The sequence below is a fragment of the Carex rostrata genome, chromosome 13, assembly GCF_964058835.1.
Source record: "Carex rostrata chromosome 13, lpCarRost1.2, whole genome shotgun sequence".
Lineage (NCBI taxonomy): Eukaryota > Viridiplantae > Streptophyta > Magnoliopsida > Poales > Cyperaceae > Carex > Carex rostrata.
The window spans coordinates 460,405-480,433 of record NC_135930.1 but is presented as its reverse complement, the minus strand read 5'-3'; the positions used below and the strand labels follow the sequence as shown (position 1 = coordinate 480,433).

General features: G+C 31.4%; 1 long non-coding RNA gene across 1 annotated transcript; it reads right to left on the bottom strand.

The window, feature by feature from the left end:
* Positions 1-11,578: 11,578 nt before the first annotated feature.
* LOC144564843 (uncharacterized) lies at positions 11,579-16,513 on the bottom strand. Its single transcript, XR_013514756.1, has 3 exons — positions 16,329-16,513; positions 15,861-16,030; positions 11,579-11,879 (listed from the first exon to the last, which is right to left on the bottom strand). It is a non-coding gene; the product is annotated as an uncharacterized LOC144564843 (long non-coding RNA).
* Positions 16,514-20,029: the final 3,516 nt, after the last annotated feature.

Genomic DNA, 20,029 nt, shown 5'->3' with positions numbered 1-20,029 from the left:
TTGTCTGATTAGTTGAAAAAATTCATAACAATTTGGTCACCGCCAGTGACTAATCAGCTGATTAATCGATCTAAATAGACGTTTTTTTACAACACTGGACTCAGCACTTGAAATTAACAATTATGTACGAATTCGTGCTTGCATCGTTGGACAATTGAGAGTAAATTATTTGCTATATTTGTGTGACATTTGCTCAATTTCACTAAAAAAAAAAAGAAGACATTTGCTCAGTTTCTTTGTATTTTTTTTTTTTGAGAAAAAGTTTCTCTGTACCAGAATGGCTAATGAGATGACCCCTTGAGATATTTTTACTATTCATATGGTACAAATTTTCTGAATATCTTATACTTGTCTTGCATTTTATTTCTTTTGGGTCCCACGTTGAATATGGTCCTTTGTCAACATTTGTACCGACACAAGTCTGTATCCCGTTAGATATCTAGTTATAATGGGCATAAAAGATCAACTAACAAATAATGAATAGTCCCCAGTTGAGCTACTGTACTCGGTACGCAAGTGATGTGATCGAAAAAAGGAAAACAAAAAAGGCGAATAGGAGAAAAGATTTGAAAAAAGATTTGAAAAAAGGCAAATAGGTTGGTTTTATACAATGTATATTAATGAACGAACTTTTATTGTTTGCCTCTTTGGGTTACGTGATTCATCTGAATTTGTTAAACAGATGGGGGCTTCGATCTAGGGAAACGATTAGTCACGTTAGGCTCTATATATTGGTACTAGCTAGAATTAAACCGCTCCTATGTCAGTTCATATGCCAGCTATTAGTTCAATCTGAATTGCACAAACATTCTATCATTAAATTAAAATCATCTTCTCAGAACTCATGGAAAATTCCGCATCAGTAAACTACATCAAAGACTCCCACTCCCACCATTATCTGCTACCTGAGCAATTTGTTTCCACCCCTGTATTTTATGCATTAGGTGATGAATGGGTCATTGACTGTTACCCACGGGGTACACGTCGATGGTCATTTGATGAAGGTACTTCTTTCTTTGTTAGGCTTCATGGTAAATACAGAAAAGCAAAACCAAAAGCTATAAAGTAAAATAAAGAAACTGTTGGAATATATATACAGCTAGTATTTATTCCTTCTAAGGGCATTATTCCATCCCTGTAATTGAAAAACTGAAAAGCAAAATTTTCCTGATGCACATGAACCTTTGCAGTGATGTCGTACCTATATTATGTCTAGCACATTTAGCATCACTTGCCTCGTATTGCATTTAGTCAAAACAATAGTTTAATTTAAAAAATCACATGAGATAGAACGATGACGTGGCAGCTTGTTTAGTGAATATGATGAAAAAGAGAGAGGAGGCGGAAAGGAACGACACAAGGCCCTTGACAAAACACAGAAAGACAGAACTGGGCGAAGAAGAGAGAGGAAGAAAGATAACAGAAGGGGAGAAGGGAATTAATTGTGCTTTCATTCAGCGTAGGTTGAGGAATTGTGTTTCTATGAATCAATTATCAGGTAGCGATTACCAGTATATCGAACAAAGTAAATGCTCACTGTTTTATTATCGGTATATTGAATCGAGTTTAAATAGTTAATCGGATTTAAAAAAGTTATTTTGATTAAAAAAAAACAATGCTTTGACTTATACTTTCTAATGTTCTGACTTGTAATTTGTGATACTCTAACTTATAATTTCAATTACCATCATAATTTAAAAAAGTTATTTTGATTTTAACACTAAATTTAATCCGAATTACAAATCTAACATCTAGAGGGGGACAAAAAATATTTCAAAGAGAAGGCAAAGTTGATCGGAACCGATGAATAACCACTAAAACTCAAGATTCCTGGAACCACCAATGTAAATAAGTAATATCTCTGTATATGCATAAATTTATTTATGCTAAATCAAATAAATACATGAAATATTACGTATAAAGTTATGCTAAAATATATTCATAATGTCTTTTGTGTGATGATTGATATTTTAATCAATTAAGGTCACGTTTATGATTATTAAATTATCAAAACTAATAGATAAGCACTTAAACTTATATCTAGCCCAAGTGTTTAAATTTAATCCTGCAAAATAAAAAATATACAAAAACTGTCAAACATATAATTAATTAATGTAGCTTGTGTATATCGGTTTATATTTCTAATCAATTTAGATTACATTTATAATCATAAAATCACCAAGTTGACAAGTAGACTATAACAAATGTATTTCACATGTTTATAAATATATCCATACTAAATCAAAAATAAGACAACAAATATAGTGCATTTACGGTGCATTTTGTGTGTCTGTTGATATTTATTTTTCACCGAAAACTCTGGAAGTTTAATCGCCAATAACCCTTAATTAATTTTTATTACAAAGATTCTTTTAAGGAGGATCTCGTGTCAGAGTTGTTCGAGTTTTGCTTGAACCTTCGGATAACAATAATTTTTTTTGTAATCGGCCATGTTATAATGTACTTGTCTTTGTCATCTTTTGATTATAACAATTAATGGAGAATCCAGTGCCTTTGTTTTCTAAGAAACCCGGATGGAGGATCTTCTCTTTTCAACTCGATCAAGTTGTAGGAATCTATGTACTTCGGATGACAATAATTTTTTTTTCTTTGTCCGCGTAGCTCTCTACTGCTGGTCAGTACTCTTTAACAAATGTACACCTGAGGAAGATGTGCTCGGCGTCTTTTGAGAATCGGACCTGTTTTTGCCTTTTTACTCTTTGAATTGGACTTCCCTTTGTGGGCATACAAAATGTATAGTCCTTGTCGGTTCAGTTAAAACTAAAAATTGAATGAAAATATATAGTCAAATTAGTTTATCTGTTTTTTTTTTTTTAATTTAATAATTTATCGATCTAATTAAATTAAACTTGTTAATCGAATAACATCTGAGCCATAAGAGATAATAAATTTTAAAATGTCAAAATTCAATACATACAAAAATATATTTAATAATCATAGAAAATAAATATCAAAATATATATAGTCATGAACTAAAAAAGAGAGATGAAGTTGACTATAAAATATAAAAGAATTCAAAATAATAATTAAAGTAAATATAAAATACATTTCTGTTTGTTTGATTAAATCGAAATAACTATAAAAAATAAAAAAAAAATTTAACCGAATTTAACTATTTAAACTGAAAAATCAAATCGTTTAATCTAAAATTCATCAGTTCCGTTGAAAATTAAATAACACTCCTGCTCTTCTGCGCGTAAAGAGGCCCAACCCAATAACGATATCAAACAAAGCCCAATTACAGAGAAAAAGAACAATTCCTGCTCGCCTGTAAGCTGTAACCACAACCACCAGGTCCACCACCACCTTTCCTCCGCCTCCACTGCTGATGTCGGATCCCTCGTTTTCTTCTCCGACCAACTTACTATTATGATAAATCGAATTATCACCCTTCCATTTTCAGGTCTGCTCTCTCTCTGTCACTGGCACAATATGCACACCAGCAGGGGTTGTTGTTCAGTTAGTTTTAAAATATGAACTTCAAATAGTTTGGAAAACTGTTAACTTTTCTTAAACAAATAAGCCAATTGAAACTTGTATTATTCATTTTGATGGCAAGCAGTTTTGAATGCTAAATTAACTACAGTAAGATATCATTACCTAGACTTTTGCTAAACCCGGAACGGGTAGAACCCGTTTTGCCCGGCCCGTACCCGTTACCCGTGGTATCCGTACCCGTTGCCCGGGTACAAACGGGTAGACGGGTACGGGTAATAAACGGACTGGAGAACGTGATTTAAAAAATAACCCGTTGTACCCGTACCCGTCTACCCGCCAACCCGTACCCGCCTACCCGTACCCCTATACCCGCCTACCCGTACCCCTATACCCGCCTACCCGTACCCGTACCCGTACCCGTTACCCGTACCCTTTACCCAGTTGCCCGTACCCGTTACCCGTTACCCGTTACCCGTTACCCGTTACCCGTACCTGCCAACTTTACCCGTACCCACTTTTGAAATTCAAATTTTGAATTGTACCGCCGGTTCAAGAGGGGCCCGGTCCGGGTCAAATCAAACCCGGCCGGACCCACCCGGGTCACGTCGGTTTTTTTTTTTTTTTTTTTTCAAATTTTATTCCCTCTCCAATTTTTTCTTTAAATACACCCCTCTAATCCTCTTCCTCTCCACATTCTAACTCAAATTCTCAAATTCTCAAATTCTCAATCCCTCAAACTCAATCTCAAATTCTCATTTTTCATTATTCTCAATTTTTAAATTTATTTTTAAAAAAATATATGGTTGTAATTTAATTCATTTTACCAATACGCAAACGGAATTAGAGGTTCGCTAAACCCGTTACGGAATTACGAAGGTATCAAAATTACAAAGTTCGGCACCTCCCGCAAGATTTTTCCGCGAAATTTAAAGGTTAGATTTATTTTATGTTAGATTAATTTATTTTTGTAGAGTAATTTAAAATTTGATATTAGATTTATTGTTGTAGATAAATGTATAATTTAAATTGAATGTTAGATTTAGTTTATGATAGATTTGTTAGATTTATTTAATTTATGTTAGATTTGTTAGATTTATTGAATGTTACAATTATTTAATTTATGTTAGATTTGTTAGATGTGATTATGTGAACTTGTGAAATAATTAGATTTATTTTGAATATGTTAGATTTTATTTTTGAAATTCGGATTTATTTTTAATAGGTTAAAAAAATATGTTAGATTCATTTTTGTTAGATTCATTTATTTTTGTAGAGTAATTTAAAATTTGATATTAGATTTATTGTTGTAGATAAATGTATAATTTAAATTGAATGTTAGATTTAGTTTATGATAGATTTGTTAGATTTATTTAATTTATGTTAGATTTGTTAGATTTATTGAATGTTACATTTATTTAATTTATGTTAGATTTGTTAGATGTGATTATGTGAACTTGTGAAATAATTAGATTTATTTTGAATATGTTAGATTTTATTTTTGAAATTCGGATTTATTTTTAATAGGTTAAAAAAATATGTTAGATTCATTTTTGTGAATATGTGAAATATTTTGAATATGTTAGATTTATTTTTGAAAATGATAAATTTATTTTGAATAAGTTATATTTATTTCGAATATGATAGATTTATTATGTGAACTTGTGAAATAATTAGATTTATTTTGAATATGTTAGATTTATTTTTGAATAGGTTAGATTTTATCTTTGTTTTTTCAAATTCTTTTTTTTTTCTTCTGTTTTTCCTATTTTTTCTGTTTTTTTCCAGATTTTTTTAATTTTATTTTTTTCTGTTTTTTTTAAATAAAGTTGTATTTGAAATTCATTATATAATTAGGTTAGATATATTTGTTGAATATGTTAAGTAATTGTATTTATTTTTGAATATGTTAGATTTATTTTTCAATAGGTTAGATTTTATCTTTGTTTTTTCAAATTCTTTTTTTTTTTTCTGTTTTTCCTATTTTTTCTGTTTTTTTCCAGATTTTTTTAATTTTATTTTTTTCTGTTTTTTTTAAATAAAGTTGTATTTGAAATTCTTTATATAATTAGGATAGATATATTTGTTGAATATGTTAAGTAATTGTATTTATTTTTGAATATGTTAGATTTATTTTTCAATAGGTTAGATTTTATCTTTGTTTTTTCAAATTCTTTTTTTTTTCTGTTTTTCCTATTTTTTCTGTTTTTTTCCAGATTTTTTTAATTTTATTTTTTTCTGTTTTTTTTAAATAAAGTTGTATTTGAAATTCATTATATAATTAGGTTAGATATATTTGTTGAATATGTTAAGTAATTGTATTTATTTTTGAATATGTTAGATTTATTTTTCAATAGGTTAGATTTTATCATTGTTTTTTCAAATTCTTTTTTTTTCTGTTTTTCCTATTTTTTCTGTTTTTTCCAGATTTTTTTAATTTTATTTTTTTCTGTTTTTTTTAAATAAAGTTGTATTTGAAATTCTCTTTTAATATTTATGGTTATTTTAAAAATTATAATTTCTAAACATTTCAATTAGTTTTTAAATTATTCATTTTAAAGAACAATTACTAACAAAAAAAAAGTTAGAACTCCGCCTATGTTATTTTACATAGCCGGTCCCAAGCCCGGAATAAAGGAGGAGGGTAACTTTTATTTTTTAATCTATTGTTTTCAAATTATTCATAATTATTTTTAATGTAATAAATTAATTTAAGATATTATTATTTATAATTTATTGTTTTAATTATAATGAGAATTTGAAAATAAAATAAAATGACTTCCTTAAAGAAATAAATAAATAGATTTGTACTTAGCCGTATAAATATACAAATTTTCGTACGAATAATTTTTATATATAAGGTACAAATTTTATTCATTTATAAATTATAAAGACGCGACTTGATAATTTCATGTATATATATACTCTATTTGATATCGAACTATTCATATTATAAAAATCGAATTATAAACACGTAATAATATTTATACGACACTGTAAAAAAAACAGAAAAAAAATATTAAACAAAACAGGAAAAAAAAACAGAAACAAAGACAGAAAAAATAAAAAAACGGAAATACAAAACTGAAAAAAAAAACTGAAAAAAAACAGAACGAAAAACAAAAAAAAAAAACAAAAAAAAAACGGAAAGAAAAACAGAAAAAAAAACAAGGAAAAAACAGAAAAAAAAAAAAAAAAAAATGGGCGGACCGGACCCATACCCGGATACCCGGACCCGTACCCGCGGTACCCGTACCCGTCAACCCGCAACGGGTACGGGTAATAAACGGACCGGATATACATTTTTGGAAATTTACCCGTCTACCCGTTACGGGTTTTACCCGTACCCGACCTACCCCTTTACCCGTCCTACCCGTTACCCGTAACGGGCAACCCAGAACGGGTCACGGGTTACCCGTTAGCAAATGTCTATCATTACCTAGCCTAGCTACAATAAGACATATTATGTGAATTTTTTCAAGGATAATGTAGTATTTGCTAGTTTTCTCTGGTTATTATTCTCTGTTTACTTTGTCTTTGGTTATTATAATAGAACCGATAACTGGATTAATTTTTATTTTCAAACTGCAAACTAAATAAAAAGGGACAAAAGGATAAAAGGTTTTCAAAAATGAACTGAAGACAACAACTATCTGGGTAACAGTACAAGTTTTAAGCCATTTTTCATGGCCATTGTTTGCATGAACAGGAAAGCATGGGAACAAAATTGAGCTGGATACTGACACCCGACTTATCTTGTACCAGATGGTCGGGATCGGTACATGGGGTCAACTTTTGTTTCCTAAACCGTGGAAGGAGTTCAGGTAATGGTACAATGATCACAAGGCAAAGGACATTAAACCTAAACCACTTCTCCTAGGCATGGTAATCACTTCTTTTCAAAATGCATTACTAACCCTGTTTTCACAATGCCCTTTTTTGGGCTCAAAATGAGGGCATCAATTGATTAAATTTGTTGTGGTAGCTCCACAGTTGAGGCACCCTAATTAAATATATCATACCTTATTTACCCTAATTAAATATATATATATATATATATATATATTTGTTACAAAGGCCGAAACCTTACTTTCAACTGGCATCCAATTTGTGATCATTGCATAAGCACTTGACAATTCTTTAATTTGACAATCCAACATTATAGGCATAATTTATGTTATATCCATATATCATGTCTATTAAATATGATGAAATTTGATGTGTGTTTTCAATATGCATCAAGTAACTGAAATTTTAATGGCCAAGATTGTCAAAATAATCATTGTCAGATTCATTAGTAAGACTTTGAAAATAACCATTGTCAAGTGATCCCTCTTCATATCTAACTAATACTTTTTATATCTTTATTTGAACAAACCTTGCTTAATTTAACGGTTGATTACTATTTGCTAATTGCCTAAAAATGTAGGTTGTTAATTTGAAGCTATTTTGAATTAAATGTTGGGTATAGTTTGAAAAAATATATATATATATAGAGAGAGAGAGAGAGAGAGACCTAGCTAAGGTATGTCTTCTATATAGGTAACAACTGGATGGTACAAGAAGATGGGTGAGAGAATTTGGATGCCATGGTTTATCAAATTCATATATACACTCTAGTCTAGAGGTTATTTCAACATATATATATACTAACTTTGGGAGGGAGAGAGCATTGAGCGTCTCCCACAGGGATGCAGGTGTGAATTACGGGAGAAATGCAGGCCCCGATTCTGTTTTAATCATGCAAAAACCAACTGATTTTGAATTGTACGAGATGAAACCTTTAGGCAATCTGAGGTGGTACAGTGAGCGCTTGACAGGCATGTGCCCAACACATGGGCTTAATTATCACTTTAAATTTAATTTCTTCTCAAAATATCAGTGTTTTAAAATGCGGGGTTGCGAAGAAATTTAATTTCTTCTCATATCAAAGTTGCATTTTTTTTTTATTTGTACAATTATTGAAGGGTACCTCGAGGCCAACACATTATCATGTGCTAGTTGATGAGATTGGTTTCCCAGTAGATGATCTACAAAAGCTTGTGCACTCTCTCTCCTATGTGTACCAGAGGAGCACTACTGCAACCTCAATTGGTAAGTCAAAATACTCAAAACTACATAAAAGTGATTTTGTCATAGTATACATGTTAAAGGGGGTTTTGTTTGGTAAAAGCTCAAAGTCTGCATTTAAATATATATAGAGGTTGGCTAAGATCAAAGTGGTAGTTCCTGACCTTTAGTGCTACCAATTCGTTTTTCAATTTTCAAAGTTCAAAACGTCGATCCGAACCGTTCAAGTTGTTCTCCATATTAAATTGTGCTTGGAGACCAAATTTTACATTTTTCTGAATTTTTTTACTATTTATTAAGCCACTTTGAAAACAGCTGATCCAACGATGGCTTCTGATTTTAATCAATTTGTTGTGCTTGGAGTTGGCAAAACCTTTTTCTGTTATTTAATGCAATTGGTAAAAGAAGCTGGTTGCTCTTTAATCACCTTCTCTTCTTTTGTATGTAGTTGCACCAATATGTTATGCCCACTTGGCCGCACAACAAATGTCGCAGTTTATAAAGTTCGAGGATCTATCTGACACATCTTCAGGTTCCGATGGGATTGTGGCTGTGCCGGATATGCCACAACTGCATAAGAATGTGCGCAACTCAATGTTCTTCTGTTGACTTGGTTGGAGTTCAAACTTGTTTAAAGTAATGCTAAATAATAGTGATGTTTTTGTTTATATAAGTTCATTGCTATTAGTTCTATGCATGTTGGTAGCTAGGCAATGAAAAAGTTAACTTGTGTTAGCTATATATTTTGTTTAATAGTTGTTGTGGTTATAGCAGTTGTTTGTAAGAGCAACATTTGTTGTTATCATTACATTACTTATTGCTTGCTTTATGAGACTTTAGTTAATGTTAATAATTAGTAAAAATATAAAATATAATTTTTTAAACAAAAGACACTAAGTAGGATGGCTTTCGCTATAGCTACGCTATTCGCAATAGCTTTTTTTTTTAAGCCTTTCCGCTATGACGCGATAATCACTATTTAAAACATTGATTATAATTGTTGTTGTTGTTGTTATTTTAACAATTTTCAAGAACAAAAAATGTTCCAGTTTTTAATTAATTTATATTTCATATTTAAAGCAATGGCAAGCTTTTGGTATATCCATGCATAAATAAAATAGTTTCTGATTCAAATTAATACTAATATAATGTCATATAATTGTCTCATTAATCTTCCTGCTAAAATTTAATGGTCAATATAAGAATGAATTTTTAGTAGAGATTTTTGTGATGTTCAATCCTGTCCCACTGTAGAATTGAGCCCCTGCTCTCCCGTGGGAGAGCCAATGCCTTAACCGGCTGTACTAGAATGAATTTTTAGTAGAAATTTTTGTGATGTTCAATCGGTTGCTTATAATAAGAAGCATAATTCGATAATACTTGGTATTAAGTTTTCAGGGGCATAATTCAATAACACTTGGCATTATGTTTTTCACTTACAAATTATTTGCGACTCATGTTAAATTAAGCTAAATAAAGTACCAACAAAATGCAAAATTAATGATAAATGCAATTTGCATTTCACATTTAACAAACTTTATATAAATAAATAAACAGTCAAGTTGATGACAGGTAAAATATATTTCATTATTTCATATTGTTTTTTTACATGTAATAGAATATTGAAGGAAACCAATTAAAATAAATAAACCAACGATATGCACAATTAGAAGTTACAGAAATTAATATGCATATTTGTTTTTTTTTATCTTTTAATCAATATGAAATACAAAAGAAGAACTCTTATTTGAAAGTCTATCAAAAGCAGTAGGATTCGTAAACTCGTTAAAGTAAATCGTGAGCGAGAATCAAAGTATTAGTTTAAATTAATGCAATAGAGATATAATTTCTCTCAAAAATTAGCTTAGAATTATGAGTTAGAGTTATTTATTTTGATTGCTAATTTTTTAAAATAGTAGGACCTGACCAAGGCGATAGATGCACTTTTATGTGTTGCACATGGTTTAGGTACCTCTCTTATTTCCTCTGTGTTGCAATTTTTTTTCGGAGATTGAGTCGAGTGTCCAGCAAACTAAACTCTTATTTATTTTTTTTCTTTATCATCAACAGTAGGTCAAAATGAAGGAAAAGCCAGCAATCAGCAGAGCAGTGAAGCCCCAGTAGATTTGGGGGGGCAGTCAAACTTTTTGGATGTTTTTTGTTTGTTTTGGTTTTAAAAATGCTGCTATTTTTTTTTCTAAGTTTTTTGTAATTGATTTTAGTTTTGTTTTTGGAATGGAGTAAGAACTGACATCAACACCTCCAACTGTGAGGATACAAAACATTAAAAAAAATTAAAAATGTCAAATGTGTGTCAATTTTTTTTTTATTTTTGTTAATCAATCAGAATTTGAAATTATCCTTCTAGACTACAATATTGGAAACCCAGGTCTATAACACAGTTAATTTTTCAAGCCCCCTTTTTTTATATTGCATATGTGTTAACTTGCCACATTTCCCAAGACCCTTGTTTTATCTAAATTGAAGGTGCTTAATTGAGCCAATATATCTAGCCTAAGTTGCCTAGTGATGCAACTTATACTAGGACCAATCCACAACCAAATGATCTTTCCAAGTTATTTGTAATAAGGTTCCTAGATCCCAGCCAAGTATATCTTATGATTAATTCCAAATAACAATTGATAGATGCGTTGTGAAATGCGTGAAATGTGTTGCCCCAGATCCAATATAGAAATAACGAAAAAAATCACATTTTGAAAGAAAATTTTCATTTCTAACAAAGTAGAAAAATAGTGACATAGAGATTCGAGATTGAAGTTATAATAATCTTTTACAAATCTGTAGTTTAATTGGTGTTTAAAGAAACTTCTAATCTTCAGTTTTTTAGATTTGTAATGACTGAAATATGTGGGATTGTCAATTGTTGCTGGTACCGCTTTTTTGCACCTGCTGGTACATTTAAGCATAAATTTATATTGCCTTTTAGTTTTTAATCATACAATTCAGTACCGTATGTTGGTACATTCTGATCAGATGCATTTAGAATTTTAGAAATAACAAAAAGCTATCAAACCTACTGGTACACAATTAATACCAACTGAGAAATCATATGAACATTAAATATGTTTAGTCAAATTATATGCGTCTCAAATTAAGGTACATAATCTTAAAAATACAACACTAATTAATCAACAAAAATTTTACCCTAAAAAAAAATTCAGAAAAAATTATCAAACATCCATGATTTCAAGTCAAAAAACAAAAATATAAACCATAGATATAACAAAATGCTAAAAGGCACAGATGGTTTTTAATGCCCTAACGGACCCCGCAATCCCGATATTCTTGGCCTAACCCCAGTGATTTCTGAGAATTTGCAATCCCCTCCTCATCTGGAAAATGTAAATTTCACGAGGGCTTAATAAAAAATGTCACAATACATTTGCAAGATGCAAGAGATAATTCCTCCTTCACATGAAGTATACAATTTCACCTATGTGGTCACATATATCTCTCAAAAATGTCGAGTATAATAGCAATACCAGTCATGCACTAGCATCTGATTCAACAAAAGTGCCAAGTAGTGTACCAGTAACATTGGAGCACTTCTAATTTATTATCAAATAATTGATATTTTGCAGTAAAGAGTTCTTTTTAGTCCGTTTAGAATTAAATTTAGAGATCATTGATCTGCAACAATGGCTGAAACAAACATGACCTGATGACCGGAGTACTCGAATTTGTATGATTTTAGTCACAATTTATTGACCTGCTAGTAGGTAGGGCATGCTCAATTTATTTACACCATTTTTTGTTTAAAACTAAAAGGCCTATATGTGAAGGGTCAGATCCACTGACAACAGCTTTCTAACTTAGGAAGAAAATAACATGAAATAAACAATAAATCAAACAGCACACCAGTAGGTGAGATGGGCTAAAAGAAAATCGATCACAAGAGATGGAGATTTCATTTTCATAAAGGAAAGAAAGAGAAAGATACTAGAGAAGAGATGTATACCTGAGACAGTGGAGACTCAATTTGTTTTTGGACTTCAGATTGTTCATAAATGTGTTTATACTATTGTTTCAGAATGCCAAAGAAATGGAAAGCACCTTTGTCTAAGTCTAACTCACCACGACCCCTCAAATCAATAAGAAGCATTTATTTATAAAAGAAAAGTTTAACTCAGGTATTATTAGGAATGACAAAAGGAAATCGTAGTTCATGGCTCGTTGAAAATTGGTTCAGAAAAAGCTCATAGTTCGTTTGTTCCATTCTGACTTGGCTCATTATGAGTGAGTTTACATTTGACTCAGCATCATTTGGCCTTAATAAGCACAAGTAAAATTTGTTTCAACTTTCAACGAGAAACAAAAAGAAACCAAGTCTTCCTTAATAAAGATTCACAAGGATTCTTAACAAAAAAAAAATGGCATCAAAGAGAATCCCATATAAACCAAGTCATCATCCTTCAGATTCAAAAAAATGAGTGCAGATTTTATCCAAATTTTCCTCTTCACCATGAATCTCACTACAAAAAAAAACTAATATTGTTGTACAAGGATATTTTAAGAGGATCTATTTACTAAACTTTACAAGGAAGGAAAATAGATACTCTGTAAATAGGTCAAAAAAAGTATCATTTTTCCAAACCAATTTTTTGTCCTCCTAAAATTACTCTTTGCAAACAATAAATACAATTTTGGTAGTGTTTCACCAATAAAGGAGATTCAGAACAGAAATGGACAAATGCTCACAAATAAACAAACAATGATGCAGAGCAATAGATACGAATCTTATAATTACACAAATTTAAAAAACTGTTAAGTGGTTTCCTCAAAAAGAAAAAACTGTTAAAGCCATGAGTGAACAATATTATCAACAAGTGCACACACACAAACATCAAAACTTAAGGATATTTGTGTTACTGAGGTGGGAAAACCAGAAAATAAGGAAAATGGGCCTTCAGGTTGTTCATAAATCACAAATGTGCTTATTCTGCTGTTTCAACATGCCAAAGTCACTGGAGCCCAAATATTTAATGTGTAAATCAACCATGTCACTAAAAAAAAACTAGAGTGGTAACCCCACGCGTGACGAATTCACATCCTCTGAGATATATCAAACTTTAAATAGGCAGTGACAAAACATAAATGAGTGAGGCTATGGTACTATGCATAGCACAGATTGGTATGTACTACGTATCAATATTTTCATATTCAAAATCTAAATATTCGAACTAAATCATTCAACATAACTTTCATATGAAAATTTACTTGTAGACTAAAGTCAAGCGGTCAAAATTAGAAAGTTTATTAATTAATTTTAATGCATTCAATTTTGGAACTTTTTTTTTTTACTACTTGACTCAATACAAAAATAATTCGAAAGTTCAAAATTTTTGAATGTAGACGCATCACCCGAAAGGTAGATGGGTTTCAACGGTTAGATTCATCATTTTAAGTTAATCCAATAGGTTTTAGAGTTGAGTTCACAAAAGGGCTTGGTGAACATGAGAACACCCTAGTTCTACTCTACTATTTTTTTTAGATAGGTTGAAAATCACTACTTTTTAATGGTCTAGAATCTTTAAATCAAGTGATTCTCTCTCTCTCCTCCTCCTATCCATCCATCCATCCAATAACATTATATATTGGGCTACAACAGTGACATGGAATTTGAGATATCGCAACTTTTCATCATCAGGCCAGTAAGTTAGAATAAAATAATAACAAACATTTAGTAAAGGCATCAGATGTAGTGCAGCATCAAGTCATCAACCCAACAAGGCAACAACAGTGTAGCATTTGAAAAAAACAGTCAATCAATAGCAGCATTTGAAAATCAAACAAATGTAGTGCAATTTGATTATTCACACAATTTAATGCATTATTGGCATCGTAAGTGTCAAATTTAACGAAAAGTGAAATTCTAAATGTAGTAAAGCACAACAGAAAGAAATTCAAGGGAAAAATTTGCAACTACAAAATCAGTGGGCAATAAAACATGAAGTACGAAATGCATTGTGGAGACCCTCAGTAAGTATCATAACTTATTTTTCAACACACTGTTCTCTGGGGCCCATATAAAAATGTACATGTCTCACACACAACAAGTAGGGGTGTTCATTCGGTCAGTTCGGATAAAACCAAATTAAAATAGTCAAACCAAAAATTTATTCGATTTTCTAAAATATAACCAATCCAACCAAATTAAACTTGTCAACCGAATAACAAGTGAACCAAAATATGTAGATACTCTAATTTTCTTCAACACTAAACCATGGATTTGAACCATACAGAGTTCGGTCTTTTTTTATTTTAAAAATCTGAACTAAACCCAAATAAAAACCAAAGTAATTTAAAAATTAAACCGAACCAATCCATTTAAACTGAAAAACCGAACCACTTAATCCAAACCTTTTCAGTTTGGTTGAAAATCAAATAAACTGGACCCAATAAATTAACAACCTCAGCAACCAAACAGCATGCTTTTACAGCCATTTATGGCAGCAGATGTGACTTGTGTGTTTTTTCTCTCCACACACATACATGCACACAAATTCGGATCCTCCCCGGTACCGTAAAAGGGAATCTTTTAAAATTAATGGATCTGGACGGTTCCTTTAACTTCGAACAAATCTCAAAGCACAAATAATAATGGCCTCCTACGCCATCCCAAATAGGCACCGGCTGAGTGTAAATCTCAAACCGTAAAGTAAAAGGAATCTTTTACACATAGCGGAGAGGATACTCGTTCAACCAAACTCAAAATTTGAGGTCATATGAATTTCATCCACACTTAAACCCTTAACCCAAACCATAAAGCCAAAACTGATGCACATCCTTATCAGGCTTCAACAGAGAACATCATTTTCATATCTCCATTCTTATACTTGTTAAACATCATTAGGTCTTCATCTAAAATAAATACAATGCACTTTTAAACAAAAACAAACACCAAAGAGAGCATGCAAATTCAAAAAGGGGAGATCAAATAGAAATTCAAAAGCGACTTGCAGATATTGATTGAAGAAAACAGATAAAGCATGAGAGAGATACCCAAGCAGACCAAGTCTTCATCCCTTTATGAAAATTCAAAAAGGGGTACAGATTTCCCTGTCTACATTATCATCATCATTTGTATGACCTTATCAAAACAAAATCCCTTGAAGTTAATGAATGTAAATTAGTAAATTCACAAGTTCACTAAAGAAAAGCTTCAGTTTTACTGAAATGTGAATAAACAACAATCAAACAGCAAACTATTAAGAAATGGTGCTACAAGAAAATCGAACACAAGAGATGGAGAATGGAGATTTTATTTTTATAAAGGAAAGAAAGAGAAATATACTAAAGAAGAGATTTAATACCTGAGACAGTTCATGTAAGCTGAGGGTAACTCAAACTCAACTCGTGAACTTAATGATTTAGTCAGCTCAAGTTGACACCTCACAGTTCACAGTTCAGGTCCAAGCTGAAAAATCAACTCTTGAGCTAACTCACATCCAGTGAAAAAGAAGTGTCTTTGAAATCCACCAACCTAAATTATAAAGCAAATTATAAAAATATGAGACAGACAACAGAAGGAAAAGAAGCTCAAGTCTTTGAAAAAGAAGAGTCCAATTTATTGCAGATAAAACTAATTATGCTCACTATATACCAAAAACCCAGCAAGAGAGAGGGACTGAGGGACTGAATTTGACCAATCAACATCGAGCAATGTTTTAATAATTAAACTACCAAAAATTAGGTTTATTCTCTACGATTACGACCATGATGTTAATGCACAAAAAAAAGAAATAAGAAGAAACATCGATAGCAGAGAGGGTGGGGTTTACCGTTTACTGTCCAAGTGGGAGCCTGCGCAAGGGAGAAATCGATGCGGATCGCGGAGGCTGGAAGGTTAGGACCAAGGAGGCGGAGGCCTGAGACACGGACACGGGCACGGACGCGGCGCGTCTGGTAGACTGGTGGTAATGGCTGGTGGGGTGTACAGGGTTAGGTTACAGAAGTGGGGAATGGGTCCGGAGTCCGGACTGCGAGATTCCAATCAAAGAAACGGAGAGAGAGAGAGAGACGCTCAACTGGATTTTGGGCCTCACGGCCTGTCTAAGCCCAACTCGCCACAGTCCATTTAAATCAGTAAGAAGAAAACATTAAGTCGATCGGCTTTCATATGGTCGATTAACCAAATTATTACCGTCAAACTATTTTCCTTTTTAAATCCAGCCAAATCAGCATAATTAAACTTGTGGACTGACAATCGAACAAAAAAAATTCTGATTTGTTTGTTTGAAACAAAATAAAAAAAATCTCAAAAAGTCAAAATTGAATACATAAATAAATATATTTAATAATCAGAAAAATAAATATCCAAATATATATTAGTTAAATGTAAATAAGAGAAATTAAACCGAATTAAATATAAAAAATGTTTAATTCAATTAAATAATAAGTAAATTACAATTTGCTTAATTGAATCAAAATAAGAGAAATTAAATCAAACTAAATACAAAAAAAAATTAAATAAAAAATTCAGCCGAGCCGAACTATTTAGACCTAAAAAACGAATCATTTAATTAATTAGAATCCAGTATGATCATGAGCTCAGTTGTTAGGATTTTTATAGTTGCGTTCAAACTTTTTAAGGCGATTAATGTATAAATTTTGTTAGGCGTATCAAGTATGAGCTCAGTTATATTTATTTTTCTCATAGATATTATATAGTTACCAAAATTCTGATTTTATGATAATTTTTTTTGAAAAATTATGTATTTTTTTAGAAAAGCTAAGTGATTATAATATAATATGACTAGATATTTCATAACTAACGAACGAGATCTAGGACAGTACAGGACATGTTGAATTTATTTTGAGAATTTAAAAAAATATTAAAAACATGATATTGTTCTAATGAAATGTCAAAAAATAACAATATAACTGATTAAATTCATAACATCATTTGTGAATAAATTTGAAATGCGACATGATCGGTAGAAATCGACCAGAGCGCTTCGTACTAGCTCCGTCGTATCATGTTTGAAAGTTGCTCAAAATTAATGTTTACATATTGAATTCATTATTATTGTAATGCTAATATTCCGTGAACAAAAAAATCGGAGTGAACAAAGTCGCTTTTATTTCCCAATTAAGTGTTACGTACACTGGTGACAATTTTTTTTGGGAAATTGAAAAATTCAATTTGTTAGGAAATAGATTGATAGTTTTTTTTTTTTCCTTTAAAAATAGTACGGACCGAATGCATGGTTCAGTCACCATCACTTGGACCGAATCAATAGTTCAGCCAACCCATAATTATGCCTTTAAAATAATAAGGATCGAAAAGATGGTGATTGAATTATTGATTCAGGTAACCCCTGGACCAAATTTTTTAAATTCAGGTCCCCCTTTCCTTGCTTCTTATTTCAAAATTTGATCTAGGAGAGTGACCGAACCATTGATTCGGTCACCCATTTGAACTGAATTTTCAATATACAGACCTCTTGCCTTTTTTTTCTTTTTGAAAATTTGGTCTGCATGGTGATCAAATCAATAGTTCGGTCCCTCCCCTTTTGCTATATGTATTGCTAGTGATCTGCAAATGTGACTAAGAGGTGACCGAACTATTGATTTGGTCCACCCTAACTTGGACCAATCAATGATTTGTTTTTTTACTTTTTTTTTGGAAAAAAAAAAAGCATCAATCTGTTTTATTTTATGATAAATCGGTTTTTAATTAAAAAAAAATGCACTGGTGATCCATCGTTGCGATGAAATTAGAGAATTGGGGAGAATAATCAAGTTTAAGAACCAAATCAATGGTGCTATATAAGATATTTTGTCCTAATAAATAGCAAAAACGAACAAGTTTAAGGAAAGATGATATTGCTCAAACTTGAGGGAATAGAAAAAGGAACTGTGAAAATTACCAAATATAGGCATTTTACTTGAAACAAGTTTACCTTTAATCTGTTCTCTCATAATTACATAAACCCATTGTGTTAAATTTTTTTCCTTAAGACTTTTGCTTAGAGACCAAGTCATTGCAAGAGCGAGAGTATCTCCTGAGGCACTCTCCAATATTATATTTAAAATTAATAGCGCTACTTATTGTATGTGTTTATCTGATCTGTGCGGTGCTGATTTTTGCTGAAAATGGCTATTTGAGAGTTGTTGATCTTTCTGAGACGGCCAATAAATAAAAAAAATAGGATCATATATGAGTTTGATAGCAACCTATCCGAATTGGAAATGTGATACGTTCAATGTCTGATCAGAGTCGTCCAATTCATAGAAAGATTAATTTGTGCAGAAAATAACAAGATTCAGACTGATCAAATACGTATGAATTTTCACACTGATCAGATAGCTCCAATCGGACATCAGACTAAATTTGGTCTGATATCCATCGGACTCTATCAATCCTAATCCTGGAATGCAAATACCTCCTTTTTTTTCTAGTTAACACTCTATTACCCACTCAAAGCTGAGTTAGGCTAATATGACACTAGTGTTATATCAAACTAAATAACACCACATCTTAAACCCTTAGATTTGTTTTAAGATTCGTACTATCCGCTTTTACTGTTCAAGCACTTCATTTTGTACGAATCTTAAAGCAGATATAAGGGTTTAAGATGTGGTGTTATTTAGTTTGATATAACACTAGTGTCATATTAGCCTAACTCCTCAAAGCTTGGTTTTCTGATTGAGTACTAATTATAATTTACCTTCTTCAAATTAATTCAAATACACCACCTTAGAGTAATAAATAATAATTAATATAAGCTTGATTTATGGATTGAGCCTGACAGTTTTATGGTTGAAAAAAGAAAAGAATAAGTTCACATTTATCAAATTCAAGTTCGTTATGCAAATTTAATTAGTCAATGAGATTGAATCACTGCCAATGGATGGGATTGAAGGACTGAAACATTCAATATCATGCAATCTAGACTATCCAATTCGCATATTACGTGCCAGTTCATATCATATCAGCGCAATGTCAGTGAACGGACATCTATCGGATCAATTGCTTTTGATTCAACGATGAAAATGAAGCACGTACCCAACAGTAACAACTGTCGTAGATATTAATTTAGCTAATCAATAAATAAGTATCCTTGAAAATTATCCTGCAGTTATATTTCAGCAAACTATTGGGACAATTGCTTAATGTTTGAAAAATGTTGGATTTTAAGCAACAAAATAAGCAATTTTACGCTTCGTTTTGGATAATTCAAGGTACTTTTGTTGAAATAGGTCAAGGTTGACCATCAAATATATTGCTTATCATCGCTGGAACCAATTAAGCAGTTGTAGTTATATTCAGTAAAATATTTTTTTGTGTTCTGAAATCTTACTTAGTAAACCACTCATTTACTTTTAAAATAACTGAAAGTTCTAAGATTTTAAAATAACTGAACGTGACATGGTGAATTTTCAAATATGTACTCCCATCTCTCAGTAACAACAACAACGGCAGTCACGACGACAGTAGCAACAAATCTGACAGACACAACGCCTTGTCATAGAAACT